Genomic DNA, 12734 nt, shown 5'->3' with positions numbered 1-12734 from the left:
CACTGAAGAATAAAAATAGAAGATCAAGCAGAAGAGAAGAGCCTTTTCTTCCCTCTGTCACCTTGCAATTTTACCTTTGTTTGTAAAAATGTTACATTTTTATGTCAAGAACCACAAGATCCAACTCCAGGACCCTAAAGCAGGGCACAAATGTGTAAATATGGATATAAGAAATAGTAAATTGATAACTGGTACATTTGTGGAAGAAGAAACTACAAAATATAAACAAATGGTTTGTATTACTCTTTTTAAAAATTGTTTCCATTAACATTTACTTCATAGGATTAACAGGGTAAATTTTATGGATCTAAGTTGAAAATAGAGTGCTTAGACAAGACAGAAGAGTAAGATATAAGGATGTTGTTTAGAAAAAGTATAATTCTAGTTCATTTCTCTGTACAGAGAAATAATCTGAAAGAAATTAAAAATAAGAATGAGTGATATTCTAATAACCGAACCATGTAATGCTGCCTGTTCTATTTTACCTAGCATTTTAAATATTTCTAGGCCCCTTCAAATTCTACCTAGTTTTTTTGATGTTTGTCAAGGGTATCGTGTATGTGATTGAAGTAAAATGCATCTCAGGAGTGGACATATGTTATCTTCTATTTTTTTCCCCTCTACTTCTCCAGATTAATGGAAAAAGATTGCTTGCTGCTGAAGTTGCTAAAAATCACTACCAAGCCACAGAGACACTGCAAAGCAGCCAGTGCTCTTGGTGTCGAGGACAAAGTTGCTGGTGCCTATACAAACGGGGAGATGATGCTGATGCTGTCCTCAGAAGTGCTCATGATGCAAAAAGCATCGCCCAGTTGCTGGGGAGTGCTAGGAACCTGTTACCAGAAACCTCTCCTATAGGCTCCAGTCTCCTGTTCAGTGTATGCAAGCCCGAGGGAACAAAAACGACAAGACAGAACTAGGAGAGAGAGAAAGAGGGGCGCCAGGACAATGACAGTACAACTGACAAAGGCACTGGCCAGTCCAAGACACTGATTCTAATTGGTGATCAATTGGGGTAAAGGTGAGCTACAGGCGAGGGCAGGACTACCTGCTGGGATGAGCAGTCATGCAGTTGCTATGGATATTAATATAATCAGCCTTGTAAAGAACAAGACAAATCATTCTTGAATTAGGAACAGAAGAGACAGATCTATGATTGTAATCAGAACATTGTCCTTCTAGTTAGAAGGTTTTAGTTGTGGAAATGGAATTGAGGTGTGAGTGACTTTGACCTCAGCGTGTGGGCTTTACCTGGACTCACTTCTATAAACAAGCGAATTGTGAGGTTAGACTCTTTACTGCCTGCGCTACTTTCAGGGTGCTTCGGACATAATCAGTATTGCAGTCTCCCACAGGGGCGTGTTGCCACTGGGGCTGTTGTGCTTACTACTCCCGTGAATTGCTCATCTGCCATACACTTGTATATGTTTAATGGGTATTTTAAAATTTCAAATATTTTATTTTCTTCTTGTCTTAGGACCTAAGCAGAATTTCAAGAGGAAAGCTAACTAAAAGCTCCCACTTTGCCTGAGACATGGACCCATATTTCTGTACATCTCACCCCATTCTGCTACAGGGAGTTCTCGCCCATAAAACTTATATGGTCTCTCATTTAAGGAAATTCTAGATGAGCTTCTGCTGTTGAATTTCCAGACATGTGCAAAAATCTCTAAATCCCTTAGTTTTTATTAATGTTTAAATCTGTGAGTCCCTAAGTTAAACAAATAAAATTTCTACCCTCAAAAAGTGTATTTAATGTGGAATCCTGAATTCTTCTAGCAACCTTATACAAATCACCTTTTCATGTATTTAATTGGTAAATTTTTCAAGAGTGGAATTTTTGTTCTAATCTTTTTCTAAGCGCAGTGCCTGCAACAAATAAACATTCAGTTAATGTTTGTTACTCAAATGTGCACGAAAATGAAGTGAAATAGCAATCAAATTAAAAGACTAAAAGGGAAATCCAATGGTGTGTCCATATTCATTTTGGCTTATTTTATACTAAGTAATCAAATAACTTGTGATTCTCACCTTATTTTTACGTATTCACTCACTGAAGAAGATTACTCCCATTAATATGTGTGGGAGTATTTCTTTAAACTTTTATATTTGCAAGAGTTGGTCGCTGATGGAACAGGGAGGGTCAGTAAAGCAGTTGCTAATAGTTACATATCCTGAGGACAAACAGGAGGTAGCGTGGAGAAAATTGTAGAGTTACAGGAAGGATATCAAAGTAAAAATAGAATAATTTAGAAATCACCATCTTTCTTTGACTGGATACCCTGGCAGTCAAAGTCCCCAAACAGAAGCTACTTGAGCCAAGACTTCCTTTGAAACCACTTCTGTTTCATGGAAACTAATTTTTAAAATGCTCAGTGGTTTAGGAACATGAAGAGTCAGTTTACAGATCATCATCCACTTTGTGAAAATAAAAAGAAAGAGAATCATTGAGAACCCAAATTTTAAAACCATATAAAAGAGTTAAACATTAAGTCACGTGACAAATTAGAGGGGCATTGGAGTAATTTCAATGCAGTCAAATCCTCAGGCTTCCGTCTTCATAGTGATTATGCTCTCGGCTTACATACATCTCTGCGTTACTGTGGTATCTTAATAACATCTGTTAAAAATCCTGACACGTCAGTAATATGAGGAGAGGACATCTTCCAATGTACCTGTGCCAATAAGCAAAAGTCTGCTCTCATTACTGAGGACTTCAGTCTTTCTGAGAGGATATAGCTCATACTTCTGTAATCTTACTTCAGAATGGGGTATATTTAATACCTCAATGAAAATAAGCTCATCATGATTATTAATTTTAACTGGTCCATGCACCCATGTCTAGAATAAAATGCTCTAACAATAGACATGAGGCAAGTGTGTGTTAAATCTGGACACGGGAGGAGAGGTGTATTAATTGTATCTTAAATATGAGGCATTCATCTTGTTACTTATGAGCGTAGTTTGTTTTTTTTTAAATTATGCTTTGCCTTTCCTTCCTAACTAAAAGACTATATCTACAATGATTTTATTTTCTGGCCCAAATGTAGCCTGGCTCACTTCTAAAAATTGTACTTTCATTCAGGAAACTCTTACACACAGAATTTATTCATCACTTATTATTGCCTGTCAGAATCTCTACCAAGCAAGTGTTCATTTGTAGCATAGCAAAGCCCTACTTGAACCTTCAAACATTCATTTCTCTGCCTGTGAGTGTGCCTGATATTTTCCACTGTGCAAATTATCAGAATGGGAGAGAACAATCTGTTCTCCAGATATCCCTCCACTTTACTGGATATGTAACTTGAAGCAGAACATTTCACTTTGTCTCCAAGTCCTCAACTGAAAAATTATGGTAATAATAACCACCTCAGAAAATTACTGTCTGTTTTATAAGATTCAGCTGAATGTGAAACTGTGATAATAGTCACCACTTATTGAATATGTAGTATGTATTTATATTTGATTTACATAAATTGCTAAATGTAACTAACTATAATCTTACAAGTTAAATACTGGTCTCTACTTTGAATGAAAAATTTACCCAAAGTCATGATCCTAGGTGTGTGTATGTGTGTGTGTGTGTGTGTGTGTGTGTGTACTAGAGTAGGATATTGGGGAAAACATGAATAGTAAAGTAATCTAGTAATTGAAATGTAACAAATGAATACACTGTAATGTGAAAGGGAGATTAAACTATTTGATTAAAATCATATGGATTTTATCAGTTGTGTAATCCTGATGGTTAAGAAAATAAACAAGCAATGTATTCTCAAATAGGAGCTACTATCCTACTATCTTTAACAAAATAATTGCAAGATTAAAGCTATTTAATACCAACAAGGGCTCATTGATGAAACCTCAAGAACAAGCCCTATAGTCCTGGAAAACTGAAATAAATCATCAGTCCAACTACGGGAAAATTTACCGTTACCCTAACACAAGTAAGTGTCAGGCTGTGCTGCTGAGATGGGTACAATGAGTAACTAAATTGTTTTCATGCCTATCCCACGCACACTTCTCTTTCCAATGATATTCACTCACTTCCTTCACATATCCTACTTTATCTTGGCGAAGGAAGTTAGTAATTTCTGTTCCCACATCAGGTAGAGTATAACTGAGAGTCAGCATCATTTAAAGCATGCCACCTAGGACTAAAGTGGATCCCAAAAGTGGAAATTTATCTTAATAATTTAAATGCATAAAACAGATGCCATAAATAATACACTAATGTTTAAGATCTAGTGGCAATTGCAAAATTAAAAGTCAAATCAAATAATAAGATAACTAGTAGCAGTCAGTAATGAAAACAACTGATGTGAGAAACAAGAAAAATGAAGGAGAAAAATTAGTAGACCCAAAACAAGTGATCTGGTGGTTGCGTACCATGGAATATCTTCAGCAGCCAACCCAAGCTAGGTATTGAATTTTGTAGGTCAAAAGAACTTCATGGAACACTTGTCCCCTTCTAACAGACACAAACAAATGTAGGTGTGAAATGAAGATGCCAGACTTTCTGGGTATAATCAGTACCCAATGTCTTAGGCAAAATCTGCTGGTTCATTCATCAGTTGCTGAAAGCAGTTGCTTTCTTATAACAAATACAACCTTAACCTTAAGAAAAATTGTGGAGAACCCCAGTTTTTTTTCTCTGATCCAAGAAAAGATTGTCACAGAAGAGAAAATGAGGCTTTTGAAAAAAAAGATGAAAGCAATTTTTTGAAGATGGGCTAATCAGATGAAGTGATAAAAAAGACATAAGGACTCTTGCATGTAAGCATATAACTTAATATCTTATGCCCAGGATCAGTGTTTTAATGTCAACTAACAATATTGAGTTTAATTAATCTGCTTGCTGTTTATTAAGATTTAATCTTAAGGTATTCAGTATAGAAAAGCATTGCTTTTTAATTAGTACACACAAGCCTGAATATTGCACGGTTTCTTTTGTATGAGAAACCCAACATATGAATAAATAAAGAGCAAAGTAGAAATGCATTTCTGATGGATACTTATTTCAGGTAGTTAAATATGTCCACAACACTTGCATTTTAAATCCCTAGTCCTATAAAGAGCTTTATTATTGGGACTGTTAATTCCTTGAACTAAGGTAGCAGACAGTGTACCAGATTCTGTGGATATCCCTCTAACCTCTTCCCTAAACAAAAATAGAATTTCATATACGCATATAATCAGCACATCCTCTTCTCTTGACTTTCTCTGAATACCTTTTCCTAAATACCTTTTGGCACACTAACAAAGGGTTTTTGGAAATTAAGAAAAGGAAAAAAGATAGATATCGACTTCTAGGTAACTTTTACCAATGAGAAGAGAGTAACTAAGGGCTCGGGATATGGCCTAGTAGTACAGCTGTTGTACAACATAAGCAAAGCTCTAGGTTTGGGCCCCAGAATTTCAAACTTTAAAAAAGATGACTAGAAATTCCTGACATTTCAGAAGGGTTCAATATATGTAGATAGAAATGGGGGCTTTACATACAATAGTCTTAAATCTCACCTCTACCTCTAGCTGGGTTACCTCTAGAAAGAATGATACCTAGCTCTTATAATTATTGTGAGGATTAAACAAGAAAATGTAATGCATATACATGAGTAGTAGAATGCAATACAATTACCAGAATGCAAGCTTGGAGTAAGAACTAAATAAAAGTCAGCAATTTTCATCATCTTCATCCTTACTGGTAATAGCAATCAGCTTTAGACTTCATATTTTGGAATTATGGAATAAAATAATCCATGCTATGTTTAGTTTCCAGAATCACACTACAGTTCATAGCAATAGTAGCTCATGAAGTTGTTCACATCTGATAATCATAACCAAACACATAATTTTTTTAATTTATCCAAACAAGGACAACACTTCATGATTATTGAACAGTTTTATGCCAAAGGGTCCATGAATAAAATAATTCAGGATTATATTTTCTTGAAAATGCTGTGGCTTACTGAAGTCGAAATCATTGAAAAGTATTTTAAAAACATTAGTAATTGAAGAATTAGCTAGATTTGTCCTTTTACATTTCAGTAAAATAAGTCATTTTAAGGCAATGATATTTAAACTGTAATGTTTATTGGGGTGTTTTTTTCCTTTGTCCTGTGCATTTGTTTTATGTCAATCCTGAGGCATACTCTTATTCTTCACTCTGGTAGATGGGTGAACTTGGGTAACTTGGCAGGTGAGGGTTTATTTCAGGGAACAAGCAAAGTTAGTGAGAAGGCTGGAACAATCTCAGTGTGAAAAGGGGGAATTCATTTTTATATTCTAAGAAATAGGAACAAGGCTAGGCAGGTGTGCTTTCTATAAAGAAACAGTTCATGGTGATAACTACAGTTAAGACCATTTTAAACCTAAACTTTGATGTATAGCTTCATTTTTTAAAAAAATCCATGGAAGCTGAAAGAGAATGTAAACCTAAGATATTAAAAGGTTACTATTGTCGATTTACCTTTATAATAATGTGGGCTTTTTAGTCTTGGCCTGTGGATGCTAAGAGGCATCCTTATTTAAAAAATAAAAACATGCACACATACTTGGTGCTAGGGTGAGATCTGTTGCCACTCAGGATCTCTGACAACTAAACTAATATGACAGAAGGTAAATCTCTCAAATTCTATTTAAAATATGCATCCGTAAAAACTTCATATCAGTTGTGTAGCACCAATCACATTGAAGTCCCATTATTTTTAAAATTAGTATTTCCTCTTACATTATTTGAAGGAAGTTATCCATTGCAATTTTTTTCTCTCACTGAGTTCATTGGTACATTTTAGGTATACAGTACAGTTACATTCATCATTGGGATCCTGTACCTCTACATGACAGGTCTTGGTTCTCATTTTTTCCCCTTGTCCCTGTCCTCTCTTCACCCCCTCCTCCCTTTCCTACTTACACTTTATTTCCATTTTTTTCATTTTCTCATATTTTCTTCTTTTCCCTTATTACCTTTCCCCTACGCTTCCCACTTCTCCTACACCTTTAGCCCCTTTCTTCCTATTTCACATTGTCAATTATATCATTAGGATCTTACGTACTATTATAGTTTTTCACACCAGAGAAACTATTCGGTGTTTACACAGGTGTGCATTACAAATTATTTATCCTAATTGCTGACTTTTCTGAGGACCAGTACACAAAATAGTCAGGCAACATGTTTGTGGAAATGAAATTCACAATAGTGTGGTCAATGTAGACACATTCCCAAACAAGCAATCGCTTGACCTAGTAAATCAAAGAGACCTGAACTGTTGGAAGGAAGTTAGGGATGGCACAGATATCTGTCTTATTTCACAAATGAGGACCTGGGAACTTTCTTGATCTTAATTACACCAGTCTTGGTCTATAAAAAATCCAAAGAGGCCAAGGAGTCATTGTTCTGATGAATCTCAAATCCACAAAGGGCAAATGTACAGGATATGCCTAAATAAACTTAGGGCCAGCAGCTGAAAGTCCACTTCTGTAGAAACGTGTTGCATATAAAACTTCCACATAAAGTAAAAGGCAACTTGGTGCCTCTGCTAAATACCTATTTACTTTTAGTACACAGAGTCGTTAGTCTTTAGTGCACAAAGACTCAAAATATTAGTGCATCTTGAAGAGAGAGAAAGTGAGGGAGCAAGCTGGATAAGAAAGAATTTCCCTCAAATTATATAAAAATCTAATAATAAATATAATCACATTCGATTATAAATATTGACTTTAAAAAATAAAAAGAAACATTACCTTCACTAACTGCTGACATTTTTTATGACAACTTACTGCTCTTCCAGCTAATCATGAAGATGCTTGTTGCCAACTTGACACAATGCCCTGGGCATCAGACACTTGAACCAAAAAGAATCTGTTGATTAACCTCTACATAGCTATTTCCCTGTTTCAAAATGAATGTAATGAAAGAATGCACCTCGTAATGTTACTGTAATGATTTGCTAGCCTGGTACATATTTAATACTTTGAGTATAACAATGCAGTCTCCAGGGCAGACTTGAGAAACTTTTCTGATATTAAAAACTGTTTTTAGCAGTCGGAATTGAATTATGAGTTCCTTAATATGCCCCCTAATTTTAACCATGAAAGGAAATTTAAAATTTAAGGAAATGATGAAATCCCTTGGGAATCATTACTCCTTCCTTCCCCTTTTTATTACCAAGACAGAAAACTAAGCTTAAAATTTTTCTTTGATAAAACAGAAAAACAATTGTACAGCCACTTGCCTATGCTTTTAGTCAATCATTGTAATTTACAGTAGGGAGGCAATATACTAGAGAAATAAATGAAAACTGATGGAGAACATGCTTGACTAGGACCTTACATTCATACCGATATTGCTGTAGTCCAGATTAAAAGAAAAATACGTATGATTTTTGTGAGCAAATATAGTATAAGGGAAGTCATTCTGGAGCTAGGGAGATGAATGATCAAATCACATAGTTCATTTCTGTTTATTCAGAGTGTACTTGTTTTAGTAACAATATAAATTGACTATACACAAAGATAAGAATTATCAAATGAACACTAATTATTTTTACCTCACAACTTGCTGCGATCATGTTAGGATATGTAGTTTGTAATTTAAAACGTTTTAAAGTAAGGATTTTGATCAAGGCATGAAGCAATATTATAAAGAGCCACTCTATCAATTAAGGTAAGTATGTATCTAATTTTCATTTTTGTTTATAGGGTTATAATGTATAACCCTAATCTCACCTCCTACTGGATGGGACAATCCTTTCTTGAGCACAAAGGTGACAGATCTGCTTCATATAAATACCTTTTGATGTAAAGGCTCACTGTTCTTTGAAAGAGACAATTCTTTTTTTTTTTTTGGTACCGGGGGTTGAACTCGGGCTTTCGCTTGTTTAAGGTAAGTATGTATCTAATTTTCATTTTTGTTTATAGGGTTATAATGTATAACCCTAATCTCACCTCCTACTGGATGGGACAATCCTTTCTTGAGCACAAAGGTGACAGATCTGCTTCATATAAATACCTTTTGATGTAAAGGCTCACTGTTCTTTGAAAGAGACAATTCTTTTTTTTTTTTTGGTACCGGGGATTGAACTCGGGTCCTTTCGCTTGCAAGGCAGGCCACTGAACCGCTGAGCTAAATGCCCAGCCCTGAAAGAGACAATTCTATTGTAAAAAAAAGAAAAAGAAAAAAATCTATGACATAAAAACATAATTGAAAACTGTCTTTTGTTCCTCTTGAATTCAAGCTTTTCCCTGAAATTTATAACTCACAATTATTATTAGGACTCTCCATAATTCTTTTCATGAGAGAGATATACACATCTTTTAACAGTCTTTAGGTTAACTGGCTTCACATTCCCATCCTATTCTGGACCCTATCTTGGGCACCTTAGTTTTTCTAAATCTCCCCTTTTAAACTCTGATATGATCCTGAGTCTCAGAGCTGTTGAGGTGATTACTCAAGATCATTGATATAGTACAACTGAGAGAGAGATCAAATATGGTTTAGAGGAGAAGTTTCGGGATAGACTTTCATGCACATAAATAAATAGCTCTGGTCTTTACACTTGCGTGATTTTTAATGTACTCCAAACCTAGTTCTCCATGACTTAATCTTGGATAATGCTTGTGTTGTAAGATGGCTTCCAGATTTAGACAGAAAGATACATAGTGTAGTTATTTAAAGTCCTTAATATCAGAAAAAAATACCGACTTTAGTCAAGCACTGATTTCTTCTGTAAAATTAATAATTTCCCCTTCATTGTAGAGAAATGAGGATTTAATAACATTATTTTAGCATATGAAACATTTTGATAAATAATGTTCATTATTATGCTGACTATAAAAATTTAACATATTAATATCTCATAGTAGGTAATTGATAAGTGGTTATTTATTACTACCCAGTTACATAATTATGATTTATTTTAACTGCAACTTAATACAAATAGTAGTAGTAGTAGATACAATGATGTTAGAAAACTTTCTAGAGTATTAGGAAGTATTAGTATTTTTCTAGGGAAAGAAACCCTTCAAAACTGATGCAAGTTAGATTGAATATTGAGAGTTGATTCCTCACAGAGTAAATATGAAAGTCTTGCTGGAGTTATTTGCATTTAGATTTTTGCTTTCTCATTAAAATATAGACTACTGGAATAGTGCAGGGCTACTATATCCACACAAAAAACAAAAAAACCACATCAAATAGAAAAAGTACATATCATTCTCTAAACTTGTTTTTTTTAATCTCTCCCAGGGTGTTTAAGAGTATTCAGTTAAGAAGAGAGCCATTGCTGCCACAATCATAGAAATCTTTAAAAGATTTGTAAGTTTTGAAGTGCTATATGCCAATAAATGATTATTTTTATTATGTAAATACTTCATTGTGGGTAACTGATTTCCCAGGAGGACTTTTGTGTATACTCATTAGATCATTCAATATTTAGGGACAGAGGGAAGAGGAGGAGAGGGAGGGGAGGGGAGGTGGGGCCGGGCGAGGCATCTGAGAATGTTGTGGCACATGTGTGTTATGCATAAGGCACCTTGAGAGACACGGCAGTGGTTTACAGTGTCCCCAGTACTTCCATGGTCTGAAAGTCAGGGATGAGCTGTTAGAAGGTAGCTGGTCGGAGTCTGTAGTCACCATGTCTTACCCGGGGTGATCTGAATGAGGGAAGGTTGCAAAGAGTGGAGGTATCAGAGGCGCAGGCATTCCATCAGGGTCAGCAAATAGTGTGGCCGTAAAATCATTCTTGAAATGAAGCCACTAAGACTAATTGGAGCACCACCCCTATAAAAATAAACGAACGTTAACGTGCTTGGGCTCAGAGGGCATCTATAAACCTCTAGCGTGTTGAAAACACCGCCCCACAGCAATTACGTAGATGTGCAGAGTGCCCAGAAATGGAATACATGGCAAATTAGTGCAAGACAGGCTAACGGAAGAGTCCTGAAATGATGCAGAGGGAGGAATTAGTTTGTGACTGTGGAGGTCAGGAAGAAATAAAAATGTAGCTTCATGGGCTTCATTTCAGCGATAAATACAAAGGGAAAATGTAGAGGCATGTGAATGCAGATCTCACACCTCTGAATTCCATCATTAGACTGAAGGTTTATAAAGATGAAAAATGAAGTGAAAAGGAAAGACTTAGCTATAAGGCATGGTTTTTAAGTTAGTAAATAAAAAATAGCCAAAATGTATCAACTAATCTTTGAGCTTAATTAGAAGACAATGCTGTGCTCACTGTAAGACGCTGTTATCACATAATTTCATAGGTTGACTGAAAGTAAAAGAATGGAAAAGGAAGATATATTATTCACAATAATCAAAAGAAAGCCACAGTGAGCAAATTAATGTCAGACACACTAAACTTCAAAATAGTGACTTTTATCAGGGATAGAAAGATAAATTTAAGGGCCAGGGATTTAGCCCAGTGGTTCCACCGCCTGCCTGGCAAGCACAAAGACCCGAATTCGATCTCCAGTACCAAAAAAATAAAAAAAAGTATGAAAGACAAATTTCATAATGATAAAAGGATAAGCACCTCATAAACACCTTAATGCTTCATAACGGAAAAGCTAAACTTAAAACAGAAAAATAATTTATTATTGTACTTGGTCAGATAGCAACAATCTTTCTTTAACAATTGAGAATAAGCAGACAAAAATAATGAAAGTATAAATTTTAACATTGCAGGGCAATTTAAGTTGTCTGGGATTTATAGAATACTCCATTCAATAAAGATAGAGCACACTTTTAAAAAGTCCATATGAAACTTCACCAAGGCATGATATGTTGTCTATCATAAGACAAATATAGGCAAAGTTTAAAGAGGTTAAATAATACAAGTTATGTTTACTAACAACAAAACAAACTAAAACTTCAAAAGAAAAATGGAGGCTCACTAAATATTGGATAATTAAATGTCATATGTCTAAATAATTGATAGCAAACCAACACTTATAGAAAGCTAGAAAATATTACAAATGAAATAAAAAGTGAAAATCACAGCATATCGAAATATGTAGAGAATATCTAAAGTGAAATTTTAGAGGCAAATTTGTAACATTGAATACTATAATAAACAGAAATATATAATTGAGCATTTCAGCATTTTCCTTAAGAAAACAGAAAATTATGCACAAATGAAACCCAGAAGAGACAAAAATAATTTGAAGCCTTCATTAGAAACTTTCCCACACAGGAACAAATGCTTAGGTGGACACACTAATGAATTTTCCAAACTAATAAGAAAGGAATGATGCAGATCCCTCACAAAATTTCCCCCAAAATAGGTGAAGTGTAATTCTTCCCAATCATTTTATAAGACCAAAGCTGGAAAATATACTCAAAGGAAATAGAAAGCCTGCATCCATCATGAATAAAGATTTTAAAAAATATGACAGGAGCAAAAACACATATAGCAATATGGCAAAAAGTAATATATTAATCACATGGAGTTCAGCTTGGGAAGGCAAAACTATTATTGACAATGTAGGAAAAGAGACTAAGAACAAAATCATCTCAAAACTTTTTTAAAGAATTAAAATCATGGGTAAATCTTAAAAGCATTATTCTTTTTTTTGTTTTGTTTTGTTTTGTTTTTGTTTTTGTTTTCTTTTTATTGAGGTTATTGGTACAATCTAGGTATACAATACAATTACATTCATCATTGGGATTCTGTACCTTTACATAATAGGTCTTGATTCTCATTTTTCCTCTTGTCCCTGCCCTCCCTCCACCCCCT

Source organism: Fukomys damarensis, unplaced genomic scaffold (genome assembly GCF_012274545.1).
Source record: "Fukomys damarensis isolate Sample0158 unplaced genomic scaffold, DMR_v1.0_HiC HiC_scaffold_12, whole genome shotgun sequence".
In the NCBI taxonomy this organism is placed as follows: Eukaryota; Metazoa; Chordata; class Mammalia; order Rodentia; family Bathyergidae; genus Fukomys; species Fukomys damarensis.
The sequence above is the reverse complement of the archived record's forward strand: the minus strand, read 5'-3'. Positions refer to the sequence as shown.